Raw genomic sequence first — 15015 nt, 5'->3', positions numbered from 1 at the left:
AAAATATATTTTAGTGACTGAAATTTGGCTTATGATTTATTTTGTTATTGTTAGGTGCCATCAAATTGATTCCAACTTACAGCAACCCCATGTGACAGAGTAGAATTGCTTCATAGGGTTTTCTTTCCTGTAATCTTTACAGGAACAAATCACCAGGTTGAGGTGGGAGCTCTGGTAGCAGAGTGTCTGAGGCACTTGACTACTAACCAGAAGGCTGGTGGTTCAAACCCACCAGCCACTCCTCGGAAGGAAGATTAGGCAATCTACTTCCATAGTGATACTGCCTTGGAAACCAAAAGAGGAGTCGCTATGAGTTGGGTCTGACTTGACGGCACATACCAACCAACAACCAAGCAACTCTTGCAGAAATTCTGGGTGGATCTGAACTCACTTGTGTTAGACTGGGTTCTTTAGAGAAACAAAAACCAGCAAAGCTTATATATATATATATATATATATATATATATATATATATATATATATATATGAGAGAGAGAGAGAAATTTATCTTAGGAAAATGGCTCACAAATGTATAGAAGCTGGCAAGTCCAAAGTCCCTAGATCAAACATCAAGCTGGAGGCTTTCCCTGGCTCCCACAACTGCAGGGACCGAGAAGCTCAAGGCTGGCAGGCAGTACACCAGTTGTTGACTCCAACGAATGACGAATCCAAGATCTCCAGGCTGAATGGTGGACTGCTCACTCACAGACAGTTGTAGGCAGCACAACAGAATTCTGATCCACAGAAGAATGTGTTTATTCCCAGGATGTCCCTGGATATCTTGGAAGCAGGCCACACCCCTAGGGAAACTCCCCTTGAACAGACTGGCCTCTCAGAACACAGTCATCTGATCCCATCATGGGAACAACCACACAGAACTGGGGTCCAGCCAAGGTGACACACAGCTCCAACTATCACATCACTGTAAATGAAAATGTTATTGATTAATGTATTCCTATTATCCCTTTGATGTAGAGCTCCAAGGGTGCTGTCTTAGTTATCTAGCACTGTTGTGATGGAAATACCACAAGAGGATGGCTTTATCTAACAGAAATTTATTTTCTCACAGTTCAGGAGGCTAAAAGTCTGAATTCAGGGTGCCAGCTCTAGGCGAATGCTTTCTCTCTGGGTCAGTTCTGGAGAAATGTTCTTGTTTCTTTTTAACATCTGTGAGTCTTGTGTTCCTTGGAGATGTCCTTGTGTCTTGGTGTCAATCTTCCCCTGAGTCTAGGTGGTTGCCAGTGCAGAGAACCTGGATACAAAGGCTGTGCTCCATTCTGGCTTTTCTTTCTTGGTGGTAATGGGTTCCTCTGATAGCTGCTCATTTGTTTAATCTATTTTATATCTCAAAAGAAATTGAGTCAAATACAACCTCATCCTCTAGATTCCATCGTGCCTCATTAATATAACTGTCGCTAATCTTGCATCATTAACATCATAGAAGTGAGAATTTATAACACATAAGACAAGTATATCAGATCACAAAATAATGATATAATATTGAGAATTATGGCCCAGCCAAGTTGCACATATTTTTGGGGGGCATAATTGGATCTATGACAGATGCTAACCAGCTGGGAATTATTTGCCCTTAGATCACATGCCTCCTTCTGGTACATCCTGGGTGGTGATCACAAGAAAAGGATGAAGTTTCAAGTGTTTCATCAACCAACTTAATGTTTTCTCTAGAGATGAGAGGTGGTGTTTCAGTTTTTTTGAGAAGGGGCCAGTGGATTTTGTAAGGAATTCTGAAACTTTTCAGAAAGGAATGCTTTAACTGACAAGCTCTTTGCTTGGTTTTCTACTAGAGACAGGGAACTGCTTGGAATGGAAGGAGGGAGGAAGGAAGGAGGGAAAAAGGAAAGAAGGAAGGAGGGAAAAGTGAAAGGAAGAGGACTGTAATGAGAGAAGGTGAAAGAAGGGAAGGAGAAGGGATGGAAGGGAGGAGGAGGAGGAAAGGAAGGGAGGCTTGAGACATGACAGGCCTACGACAAGTGTCTCCCACGACTTGCCTGCCTTATTTAATCCTGTGCTGTTTGAGTAGCTTGCTCTTCCTCTCCCTCCCTCCCTTTATCTCTCCTCCTTTCTCTCCTGAAAATGTGTGCACATAAAATACTTTCATTTTGGGGTCCTTTCCTATGTTAAAGCAACTTCAAAGAAAGAAAGGCTTGGACCTCAAGGGATCTGATATGTTTAGACAAAATATCATCAATGGGACATCTGGAATCCTCGGCCTGGGAATTTCTCCAGACAATAGTGGCCTTTTCAGCTGCCTCATGTTTCAAACAATTCCTTCTGGTTCTTAATTCACAACACCCTTATTGCTTCCCTCAGTGATTATTTGGCCCTGCTATTCTAGTGTTTGGTCCAACATCTGTTTCCTTTTTTCTCTGCAGTTTTATAATTTGGCTGATGCTTTTCAGGCTTGTCCATCTTCTCTTGAAACATCTGTGAGGTAGCAGGTGACACCTTGCTGAATTTAAGATAAAGAATTAAAATACACTCACATACATACTGCAATTGAACAATAAACAGAAGGATTGTGAATGGTATATTCCATTTAGTTGAAAATTGAGTCACATTATTTGCAATAAACAAATGAAAAATTCCAAACTGTTAATATATAAAGGAGCCCTCGTGGCACCATGGACAAGTGATCAGCAGATGGCCAAAAAGCTGGCAATTGGAACCCACCAGTGGCTCTGCAGGAAAAAAGACCCGGCTGTCTGCCGACATAAAAATTAGACTTGGAAGCCCAATGGGGCAGTTCTACTCTGTCCTGTAGGGTCAGAATTGACTCTAAGATACACGGCAACAATATGTGATAAAACACACATTAACTTATTAAATATTTCCTTAAAAAATGACAGTTTTATTATGCTCAATAACAATTCTAACAAGGACAAAAAGAACTATACTGGGTGATATGTGTGCCAGGCACTGGACTCATACTTAGGTGGAATATGAACATGTATCCAATTTTATGAGCCAGAGATTGGAATTCTCATTTTAAAGAAACAGTAACTGAGGCAAAAACAAATAACCTGTACAAGCTATTAGGTGGCAGACCCAGGGACACATGGGTGGTGAGTAATTGCTTTAAAAGATGATTGAGTGAATGACTATATGGATGCTTGATTTTCATTGGAATATAGGTTTAAATGACAAGTATTGATATGTATACCTGAGAAAATATTGGGGATCTTGTAAACTATGCATGCAAGGAGCCCTGGTGTCACAGGGTTAAAGGGCTTGGCTGCTAACTGAAAGGTCAGTTAGTGGTTTGAAGTCACCACCACAGGAGAAAGATGGGGTAGTTTGCTTCTGTGAAGAAACCAGTTTTGGAAACATTAGAGTGGTGTGTCTAAGTTATCTAGTTCTATTATAACAGAAATACCACAAATGTATGCCTTTAACAAACAAATTTTTCTCTTTTATATCACAAAGGATATTGGTTGAAGCCACACCCAATGCTAAACCTGTCCATTGCCATAGCAAAGACAACCCATTCCCAAAAGAGATTCTAACCACAGGCATAGAGGTTAGGATTTACAACATAAATTTTTTGGGAACACAGTTCAAACCATAGCATGGTTCTACTGTCCTATAGTGTTGCTTTGAGTAAAAATCGATTCAACAGTGATGATTTATTTTTCTGATACTACTTAGAAGGCTTTCGAGCTGTAAAATGACACAATTTACTGAATAATACAGGGCATCATTGTTATGTGCTGACAGAGAGACTTGAGTCGGTAAAGTCACCTGGGAGAGTTTTGCAACAATCAAGATGCAAATAAGGAGCTCTGGTAGCGTAGTGCCTAAGGCACTTGACCGCTAACCAGAAGACAGGAGGTTCAAACCCACCAGCCACACCTTGGAAGGAAGGTTGGGCAATCTACTTCCATAGTGACACTGCCTTGGAAACCCAAGGAGGGGTCGCTATGAATTGGGTCCGACTCAATGGCAAATGACAACAACAGCAGATGCAAATAAAGGGTCCAGACCTCAATGACAAAATTGGGAACAGAAAGAACAGGCAGGGTTGATGGAAGAAACTGTACACAGGATCATTCATTGCCAGAATTCAGAGAGTGATGGGACACAGAACCTGAGAGAAATGGAGGCATTAATAGCACTGAAAAATAGTGCCTTTTGTGTAAAAATCATTCCAACATATTTGCTGCTTTAGGGCCATGATTGTGAATATTAATTTTATTTGTTATACTATAAGGCATTTGTTTATCTAGCTGGAATGTATCCACATGCTTGTCAATTTTTGATTTGTCCAGAAACAACTTTTTTAATTCTTTATATTTATAGTCCAGTTGTGAGGATTTCCGTTTTCTTTATGTTGAAGTGTAATACATGCGAATTTAATAGTCTTTGATCATCAGTAAGTGCTTCAAATCCTTCTCACTCTTTAGTAAGCAAGGTTGTGTTATCTGCACATACCATAGATTGTTATTAAGTCTTCCTTCAATCCTGATGCCACATTCTTCTTCATAATGTCTGGCTTCTAAGATTATTTGCTCACAGTGAATATTACATAAGTATGGTGAAAGGACACAGTTGTGATGGATGTCTTTTCCCGTTAGAAACCATGCAGCATTCCCTTGTTCTGTTCAGAGCACTGCCACTTGGTCTATGTACAGGTTCCTCATGAGCAAAATTAAGTGTTTTGGAATTCCCATTTTTTGCAATGTTAATCATAATTTGTCACAATTCAGAGTTGAATGCCTTTTCAGAGTCGGTAAAACACAGGTAAATATCTCTCTAATATGCTCTGTTTTCAGCCAAGGTCCATTTGATACCTGAATCTGTCTTCAGTTTCTGGCAGTGCCCTGTTGCGGCACTGCTGCAACCATTTTTGAATTCTCTTCAGTGAAATTTTACTTGTGTGTGACATCACTTATACCGCTCTATAATGTCCATGCTCTGTTGAATCACTTTTCTTTAGAATGGGCACAAATATGGCTCTCTTCCAGTTGTTTGGTCAAATAGCTGTCTTTCAGATTTCTTTACATAGGTGAGTGGGGCTTCTAGCATTGCATCCATTTTTGAAACATCTCAGTATTCTGTCAATTCCTGGAGCCTTGCTTTGCACCAATGCCTTCAGTGCAGCTTGGACTTGTTCTTTCAGTTGATTGTCGATCATCTGTTACCTCCTGAAATGATTGAATATTAACCAATTCTTTCTGGTACAGTGACTCTGTGTATTCCTTCTATCATCATTTGATATTTCCTATTTCATTCACTAGTTTGTCAATGGAATCTTTACATAAAGCAAGTTAAGCCTTGAATTTTTTCTTCAGTTCTTTCAGCTTGAGAAATGCCAAGCGTCTTCTTCCATTTTGGTTTTCCAAGCCCAGGTATTTCCACATCACATTTATAACACTTTGTCTTCCTGAGCGGCTTTTTGAAATTTTCCTTTCAGCTTTTTTCCTTCCTTATTTCTTCATTCACTTTAGCTACTCAATGTTCAACAAGCATAATATGATTAGCAGAATGTATTGAAGTTAATAAGGATTTCATTTTATTTGGATCCACAATAAATCCCCATGGAATAGTAGTCAGGAAACCAAACAATGGATTACATGAGGCAAATTTACTGCAAAAGACCTCTTTAAAATGTTGAAAAGCAGAGATGTCACTTAGAAGACTAAAGTATACCTGACTCAAGCCATGATGTTTTCAGTTGCCTCATATGCTTGCACACCTGCTGGACACTAAATAAGGAAGATCAGAGAAGAATTGCTACCTTTGAATTATGGTGTTTATGAAGAATATTGAATATACCATAGGCTGCCAGAAGAATGAACAAATTTGTCTTGGAAGAATACAGACAGAATACTCCTTAGAAATGAGGGTGGCAAGATTTCATCTCATGTTCCTTGGACATTTTATCAGGAGGGACTTGTCCCCAGAGAAGGACATCATGCTTAGTAAAATAGAAGGACAGCACATAGTGGAAAACCCTCAACAAGATGGATTGACAAACAGTGGCTGTTTGTCTTACGTTCAGAAATAGCAATGATTGTGAAGATGGTGCAAGACGAGGCAGTGTTTCGTTCTGTTCTTCACAGGGTTGTCATAAGTCATAATGACTTGACAGCACATAACAACATAATTAGTGTACTACAAAATATCAGTTGTTGTTTTAACCATTTTAGACTCAGTACCTAGTGAATTTCCTGGTAGTATATACTAATAGAAGTCAATGGCTATTGCAAATAATTAAGTGCTAGGCTACTACCTGAAAGCTTGTAGGTTCCAAACCTATCCAGAGGCAGCTCGGAAAAAGACCTGATGATCAGCTTCTGAAAGATCCCAGTCATGTCACAGTTCTACTCTACCAGCATGGAGTCACCATGAATCAGAATCAACTTGACAGCAGCTGGGATTGGCAGTAGATATACTCAATAAATAATTTTTAAATGAACGTATGTGGGAATTTCATCAACTATACAAAATAATTCTTTGATACAGGTAGAAACTTGAATTTTCTTGAATAAGTCACAAAGTTGCTTGAAAAAACCTGATTCTATTTCCTTTCCCAACAGGTAAGCTAGTGGGATTTACCCCCCTGTGTGGTTTTCTTGGTAAAAGAAGGCTTGGTAGCTACACAGTGGTGTAGGGTTAGCATAAAAGATAACCCCATCAAACCACCAATAAAAATTAACTATAAAATCCAGCCTGGTACAATGGAGAAAAAAGAAAAAATAAATAATATTGTGGTGACTCAATACTGCAAGTATTTAATCTCATGTAGGTGCAGAATATGCTGTTTTCTTGGAATGAGAACAGTGGGTGATGTGCACCCCTCAGCTATGACATAGTATGGCAGATGTTCACCTGAGTGCACTGCAGGTGAGAACCTTAACCCCCTGCAGCCTGAGTAAGAGCCAGGGCACCAGCTGAGAATTACAACTGCTGCTCCTGTCTGAGGGGACCTTTACCTACATGTCCAATCAGAAGCAGATGTGCACAACAGCAGCGACTGGTCCAAATCAAAGGGTCTCTTGTGGACAACCAAATTCCTTAAATTAACAGGTATACAACATAAGCCCAGTGGAACTATCATTAATCCACAGCCTGGACTGTTAAGGCCAGTTTTTAACTACTGTGGCTGTTGAAATATTTCACAAAAATATCTTTATTTCTAGACATTTCTATAATAGCAGGGACACTGTAGGCAGGGATGAGATGCAAAACGCAAAGTCCAGGATTCCAGATCTGATTCTTTCTGCTACTGTCAGTACTGTGATTTTTAGTTATGTCTTAATACTTCTGAGACAAAGCTCCTATTTTGTAATTGAGGGGAGAGACATCAGATTATCTCTACCTGTTCCTTTTCTTAGATATTCAGGTGTAAGTATTAATTCATGATTTACTGTGTCTTGTTTGCAGTTTGTGTGCCCTAAAGAATGCTGGATAGACATAGTGCTTATATATTTCTGTGGAAATGATATATAGAACTAAATGGGCAATATAACAACGTTAACTAGGGATTAAAGAGGGATCACTTTTGCATTGAGTATCTTGTTTTCTTTCTATCCCATAGACACATGTGCATGCACACTTGCTCTTTCTCTCTCTCACTCTCTCTCTGTTCCTCTCCCCCTCCTCTTCTCTCTATCAGCTAGATCTGCTTCAGAAAAGAATAAACTCTAAGAATAACAATGCCTCTAGAAAGTCAGCAAATTGTTTCTTAGTCTATGGCATAAACAGATAGTACTTACTGTCCACCTTGGAAGTATACTAACAGAATCAAAGCAGAGTAACTACTCTCAAATCACTTCCAGACCAGAAAGACATAAGAAGATGTGAGCAATGCTGAGAGAGCTGCAGGTTTCGAAATCGTGTCATTTTTGGAATCAATTTCATTACATTAGAGCATGAGAATGAAGGAGTTCCATTACCTTGCCAATTATAATTCCCCTTCTATAGTTAGTTGGGACTCAATAGATTCTAATTTACTTGCAAATTAGTCAACTTGGTCATATTTGCCAGATGAAGGAATGGAGAAATCTGAACATTTCAGTTACTTGTGCAGTTTATACATAGCAGAGCCAAGCCTCAGACCTTGTGCATGTTACCATTACACACACTGTCTCAGACCCAGATGTACCAAGAACTAGCACGTTTCACAGACTGTATTTGTCATTACCATTTTAAAATTGTTCCCCAAAGGCTTACACATGAAAACAAATGTCAATTGTTGAATTCCTCATATGTAGTACTACCGCTGTCAGGACTCTTGTTGCTTTAGAAGATGCCCTGCGATCAAAACAATTAAGCAGACACCCAACCCTTGTGGCTGTCCACCCTGCAGTACTTCTTGACCACATAGTCAGATCAGTCACTTATTTAAACCCCAACATGCTTGAACATCTTTAAATAGAGAAAATATAATTAGTCCAACCTTGCCAACAGCTCGTTAGATAAAATATTTGAAATTAGAGACCTTCTCTGTTGTCCTTAGTTCATATCAATTTCTTCTAATTTGCCAACTGGTGAATTTTAAGAAAAGGAAAAAATAGAAATTTTAATGAACCCACAAAAATCCCTGGACTTCTATAATGTTTCGTACTTGGAAAACATCAGTTGTTATTAAGCTGGGACACTTTCAGAAACATAATCCTTTAAATATGTATGACTTTTGCACAGGAGGAAAAGCTTTGTTAGAAACAATATACTTTCAAAAGTTGTCTAATGAAGATTTTAATAAGCAAAAAAAAAAGAAAGAAAAAACTTAAGCAATTCATTAAGTACAATGGTAATTCTACGGAACAAAATATGGTATTTGAAAGGACTTCATGTGAGGCTTATGTATCCAACAATATGCTCAAGTATGTGATCCTATTAAAGTCTACAAATGACTCAGTTGAGTGAATATCCAAATTTTACAGCTTTTAAAGCTTTGAGAAACTAAATTTCCCAAGGTCATAGTGTCTGTATGCTGGTATATCTAGCAATTGAAATTAGTTCTCACTCCTGCAAATACTGTTATTCACAGTACTGCCTATCCAGTCTTAATAGATTACGTTTTGGACTTTCCTGTTAGAAGGAATTGATTCAGTATTGGTCTCTACCATCAGAGCTGGCTCAACTTAATTTTTTTCACCTAATAAATTGTCTTCTAGAAGTCTAATGCCTTAAGCACTACACCACCACAGCTCCCCTATGGAGGGATGGGTGAGATAAAGAACCACCGATTCCTGCAATGCCTTTAGGCCATTTACCTCGTCCTTAGGATGCTGGGATAGCTATCTTCTTTTCCACTCTGCTGTGGTACCTTCTGGTCACTGTTCACATTTTGTTTAATGGGACAATGTGAAGGATGAGGCTAAAATAGCAAATATTTCTGTGTGAAATGGGCAATGGCTTGAGGTTCAGGACACCTAGTTTCTAATATGTTACATTTTGTCAGTTCTTTCTCAGGCTTTTGTTGGTGTCCTGGAGAAGGGTTTTACATATTGTATACTGATGGTGCTCTGGTAGCATAGTGCCTAAGGCACTGGACTGCTAACCACTCCTTGGAAGGAAGATTGGGCAATCTACTTCCGTAGTGATACTGCTTCAGAAACTCAAGGTTGGGTCGCTATGAGTCGGGTCCGACTCGACGGCACATAACAACAACATACTGATGGTGTACATCCTTTGCAACTCCGCATTCAGTGACATCATATTGGTAGGCTGGTATCTGTGGTGGAGTATTAACACCATGGGCATTGGAAAATGATATAAACCAGGGTCCCTCCACCAGCAAGCATGTAGTCAAGTCATGCTTAGCTGTCTCATTAGGGAAGGGCTTGCCCTAGATACAAGATGACAATACAGTGAAATCTCTATGATATTTTGGTAGTGGATGTCAGATTCAAGACAAAGGAAAGAATTGCCATTGATTCAGAGAATAGATCAGGAGAGGAAAAAGTGTGTGGAAACAAGGCTCTTTGTTGTTAATCACTTCAGTTAGGTAATTTGAAAAATTTCTTGCAACTCTAACAAATGGGGATTTAGGGTTTCAATCATCCAAACAAATGTGAAAGATTCACAGCCTGTTTCATGTTCAATTTTGTTCTGATCTTTTCATGTGAGATCTTCATTTAACTTCAAAATGTGCCCTCTCTGACCATTTTTGGGAGTCCAAGAACTTTTCTCAGTTTTGTTCCAAGAATTTGTCTTTCTGAATACAACTCTTTTGACTATTTTTTTTCCCTCTACTGCTTCATCTTCTATCACTGAGATTTACTTCATAAGTCTTTGTTGCTCTTATTACCGTGATATCATCTTCACAATGCTACTTAGAGACCAACTTTCTATGGCAAAAAAAAAAAAAAAAAAAGTTCCTGAAGAGGGTGTTGCTGCTGTTTAGATAATTAGCATCATTTTCTGATGTTGTTGTTGTTATATGCCATGGAGTCAGACCTGACTCATAGCAACCCCTCCTTGGGTTTCCCTGTCAAAAATGAGTTTCCAAACCCAATTCTTCTCCAAGGTGGAATAAGCCGATCTGAACCACTGTTCAGACACTTAAGTCAATTCTGTCCTCCAGTAAATTTATAAAATGGTAGAAGTGTCTTCTGCCTTTTGCCTACAGGGAGTACACTGCAACCCAAGCCACACACCCATACCAGAATGCATTCGACATACAATAAACAAATCAGGATAGTATTTTAACGAAAATGAGGGCTACAATATTAGAGAAACCTTAGTTTCTTACTTAATCACTTACTAATGGTTTGACCGATGACATTCTCTGTAAACCTCGGTTTGTTACTTATCCATACCATAAAAATAATATTAACTCCCCATGCATTTTGTAACTTTAAATACTGTAATTCATCAGACCACTGCTATTCTAAAAATGTGTTTTTGTAGTTGTTACTAATTACGATAAAATACTTTTTTTTGATATTTCGTCAGAGTATTTCAATAGTAAAGGGGGGGATTTACGGAAGGGAAGAGCCAAGAGTGTTTACAACATGTGCATCTAATATTGACATCAGGGTTTTACTTTCTCATATAATCTACAGTGTTACACCAAGCCATTAGCAAAGTTCTACTGTCTACAAAAATTTATGTTAATGCTGCTCTGGAAAATAAAGGAAGAAACTTTTTTTTTGGGGGGGGGGCATTATAATAGATAGCACTCCCGACTGCTTTGACTAGAGTCATAATGGACAGTGCCAGATAGCATGGGAGAGAAAAGGGGAGTAGACCTCGACTTGTTAAAAGAAAAAATGGCACACAGTTTGGAACATTAGAGAAGAGAGGACTCCCTGAGATTGTAGCCCTGAAATACTCTTTAAACCTAGAACTGAACCTATCCCCTAAGACCACCATTTAGAAAAATAGCAGAGTAACACACACAATACAAAATATTATCCTTAAAATCAATAAAAAATGATTGTTTTACTTAAAAATCAGGAGTTCTTGTGGTGTAGTGCCTAAGGCATTTAACTACTAACCAGAAGGCTGGTGGTTCAAACCTATGAGCCACTCCTTAGAAGGAAGACTGGACGATTTACTTCCATAGAGATACCACTTTGGAAACCCAAGGCTGGCGGGTGGGGGTGGGGGTGGGGGATGGTTGCTATGAGTCAGAATTGACTTGAAAGCAGTGAGTTTGGGTTTTTGTTTAGTTTTGTTTTACTTAAAAACCATCAGTATGAGAGCAAAAGATTAACAATTACTCAGAAATAAAGATGAGAAGATAAGGGGGCAGGGAAACTAGATTACTGGAAATGAATAAACAGGACACAATTAAAGAGAACACTGACACATTGTGTTGGATGTAATTAATGTCACTAAAAAATTATGCAGAATTGTCCAATGGGAATCCAACTATCATGTAAACTTTCACCAAAAACCCCATATATATATATTTTTTTAAAGTAAATAGCAACTATTAGGAGATGGTCCAATGGGTGGGATGATGTGAGAAGAAATTCTAGAAGGGTGTTCTCCACAATGACAGATCCTTAGAAATCTTGACTTCACACAATAAATTGTGTGGAGTTATGGATCATTCTAATTGACTATTAAAGCAAATGATTCCAGAAAGCTAGAGTACTTGGAGTAATCCATGCAACAGGTATATTGCTTAAAAACTAGTCCACACTCAAGCATATTAAAACCTTACAGTCAATATCACTGAGAAATTATCTCATGTAAATAATAGATCATAAGTTTTTTTTCAAGATCATAAACTTTAACGATGGGAAACAAAAGAGGGGGTCAGAGCAATGAAAAACTGACTTCATAATCTGGTTCCCAATTTTCTGTTGTTTTTCGTAATAACTTTAGGCAATTTGTTATTTTCTTTCCATTCCCGAAATGGGCAATAGTTATTAATTATTTTTTCTGAAAAATGGCAAAAGGACAAGATGACCTAGATGCCTGGAGTAGAGCTGGGTAGGGAGTTGGTAGCTATTTGATAAGACAAAGATAATTATAAGAGCTTAATGATTTTTCAGGTTGTAAATGTGGGGATGCACTTTGCTGACCTTGCTATTTTATTTTGAATTTGTGAATAATGAATAATTTGTTTTAGGACATTCAAAGGGTTTAAAAGTCACATCATAGACATTGACCTTGTCAGTTTTAAGTGCCTGGTTAGATAGAATAATCATTGGTAAGGCCACTGGGCTCTTTGCTTAAATTAAAAGGTTTTTTTAGAATATGTTTGAACTTTGATAATATTTCCATAACTGTTTTGTAAAGACTATTTTAAAGAAATATTATTTTAATAAATGTTAAAGATTAAGTTAAAATGAATTCTTATGTAAAATAAACACTATGGTAAACTTTGTTTTATAAATGTCATTTTTAGTGGACTTCTTTTTAGAATTGTGGTTTGGGTGCCAGTTTATAAAGTCATCCGTTCTTGAAAAAAAAAATGTAGCCTTAGCATTGCATAAATACTTTACAAAAGTATTTAATTGTTCCATATTTGTTTCATGACGTTGGACTAATGTATTTTCATGTGTTAAGGTTTGTTTTTTTTTTAACTTAGTCTACTCATAGAAATGATTCACAATTAAAGCGAAGAAACAAAGTGTGAAGTCAGGTCTTCAAAATAATGATAAAAAGGTCAAAGTCATGTTATTGAAGAGTTGGGAAACTGAACACAATGAACGCACCAGAAGCCTTTTCTAAAGATGATTGTAAATGAGCATAGGATTCATGGCAGCCAGGGCAAATGAGAAATGTGACAGGAACTATCTCTTGCTGTTATATTCTGATGGAAGAGTAAAAAGGAGACCAGATTAACAGACAAGATTTTCCCATATCTTGAGCTGCAAAAGTATTTATTGCACAGATTCTTCTGTAAGGCATATAGCAGTTTATATTGACATCCCATCTCGGTCCCCTATACCAGGCTTGTTCACCCATCTCTGACTGCTTATATTTTCATCTTTTTTTAGAGGATTTCTTTTGGCTTATGGGAACCACCTAGTCCAGTGATCTGTGGTCGGTTATATATACTACCTTCTTTCTGTGATAGTTTATGGAAAATGACAGGTACAGTAACATAGTCTGATTTGTGATATATTCAAGTTACCACAAGCTGCACTTATCACTATCTGTTTTTTTTTTTCCTGTACATCATATCCTTATTACTATGTACTACATAGATTAAAGTTGTCAAATTTCTCCTATTACTTGCATCCACAATCAATACCAATGGAAGCAGCAGTCAAGAAATTAGATGGTGTATTTCCCTGGGCAAATCTTCTGCAAAGACCTCTTTAAAGTGCTGAAGAGCAAAGATGTCTCTTTGAAGACTAAGGTGTGCCTAACCCAAACCATGGTATTTTCAGTCACTTCATATGCATGTGAGAGCTGGACAATGAATAAGGAAGACCAAAGAAGAGTTAATGCTTTGGAGTTGTGGTGTTAGTGAAGAATACGGAAAGTACTATGGACTTCCAGAAGAACTAACGGATCTGTTTTGGAAGAAGGCAGTTGGAGTGCTCCTTGGAAGTGAGAATGGCCAGACTTCATCTCACTTACTTTCGTCATGTTGTTAGAAGGGACCATTCCTGGGAGAGAGACATCATGCTCGATAGAGTAGAGGGTCAGTGAAAAAGAGGAAGACCTTCAATGAGATGGATTGACCCAATTAGAGGCTGCAACAATAGGCCAAAGTATAGCAAAGATTATGAGGCTGGTGTGGGACCAGGCAGCGTTTGGTTCTATTGTACACAGAGTTGCTAAGAGTTGCTGCCAATTCGATGGCACTTTACAACAACATACTTGTTGTTGTACTTTGCTGATGTTATCATTATCAGATAGTCACTTGCAGATGTTCAGGGTTAGGATTTACTCTTTAAAATACTAGCATATATCAGGCAATAATGAAAACTACAAAAACAAAGTGTTCAACTTATGTCAGAATCCACTTACAACAGAGTAGTCAGGAATGGAACCCCTTCATTAAGATGAGGACTACCTGTACATTAAAGCCCTGTCCCTTTGCCTTAGTGGGACAACTTGGTGGCATAATCCACACTTCAGAATCCTTTGTGTGATCAGGTGAGGCTAACAATCTGTTGAAATGACGTTTCCCTTCTTTCTTCCTCACACCCAATCCTATTTGCTTTACTATCTGCACAGATTCCATCTGAGCATACTCCCTTCAATAAAACTTTTCTTTAAGAATCCTCCTTTGACAAGCCATAACATATTTTTTTTTAATAACTAAATCATTTTCAATAATGTTTATGAAATTTGGAGAGTCCTTTACCTCACAAAGGTATTTCTTCACACTTCCCTTAATAAAATCTGAGGAATTAATATCAAATCATAATTTTTTAAAAGCTTTGAATCAAACTCCCTTTATCTTATTCCTTGTTTCTAATTCTCCCTGAGATTTGTTATATATATTTTTATTTTTTAAAAGTTTATTTCGGATATATACAGAGGTTCCGGCAAGATGGCGGACTAGGCAGAAGGATTGCACAGACCCTCTTCAACAAAGAAAAGGGAAACCAATTAACACAGACACAG

Source organism: Orycteropus afer, unplaced genomic scaffold (assembly GCF_000298275.1).
Source record: "Orycteropus afer afer isolate SDZICR_OR568_19922 unplaced genomic scaffold, OryAfe1.0 scaffold00009, whole genome shotgun sequence".
Taxonomy (NCBI): Eukaryota; Metazoa; Chordata; class Mammalia; order Tubulidentata; family Orycteropodidae; genus Orycteropus; species Orycteropus afer.
Note: the sequence above shows the minus strand (reverse complement) of the source record.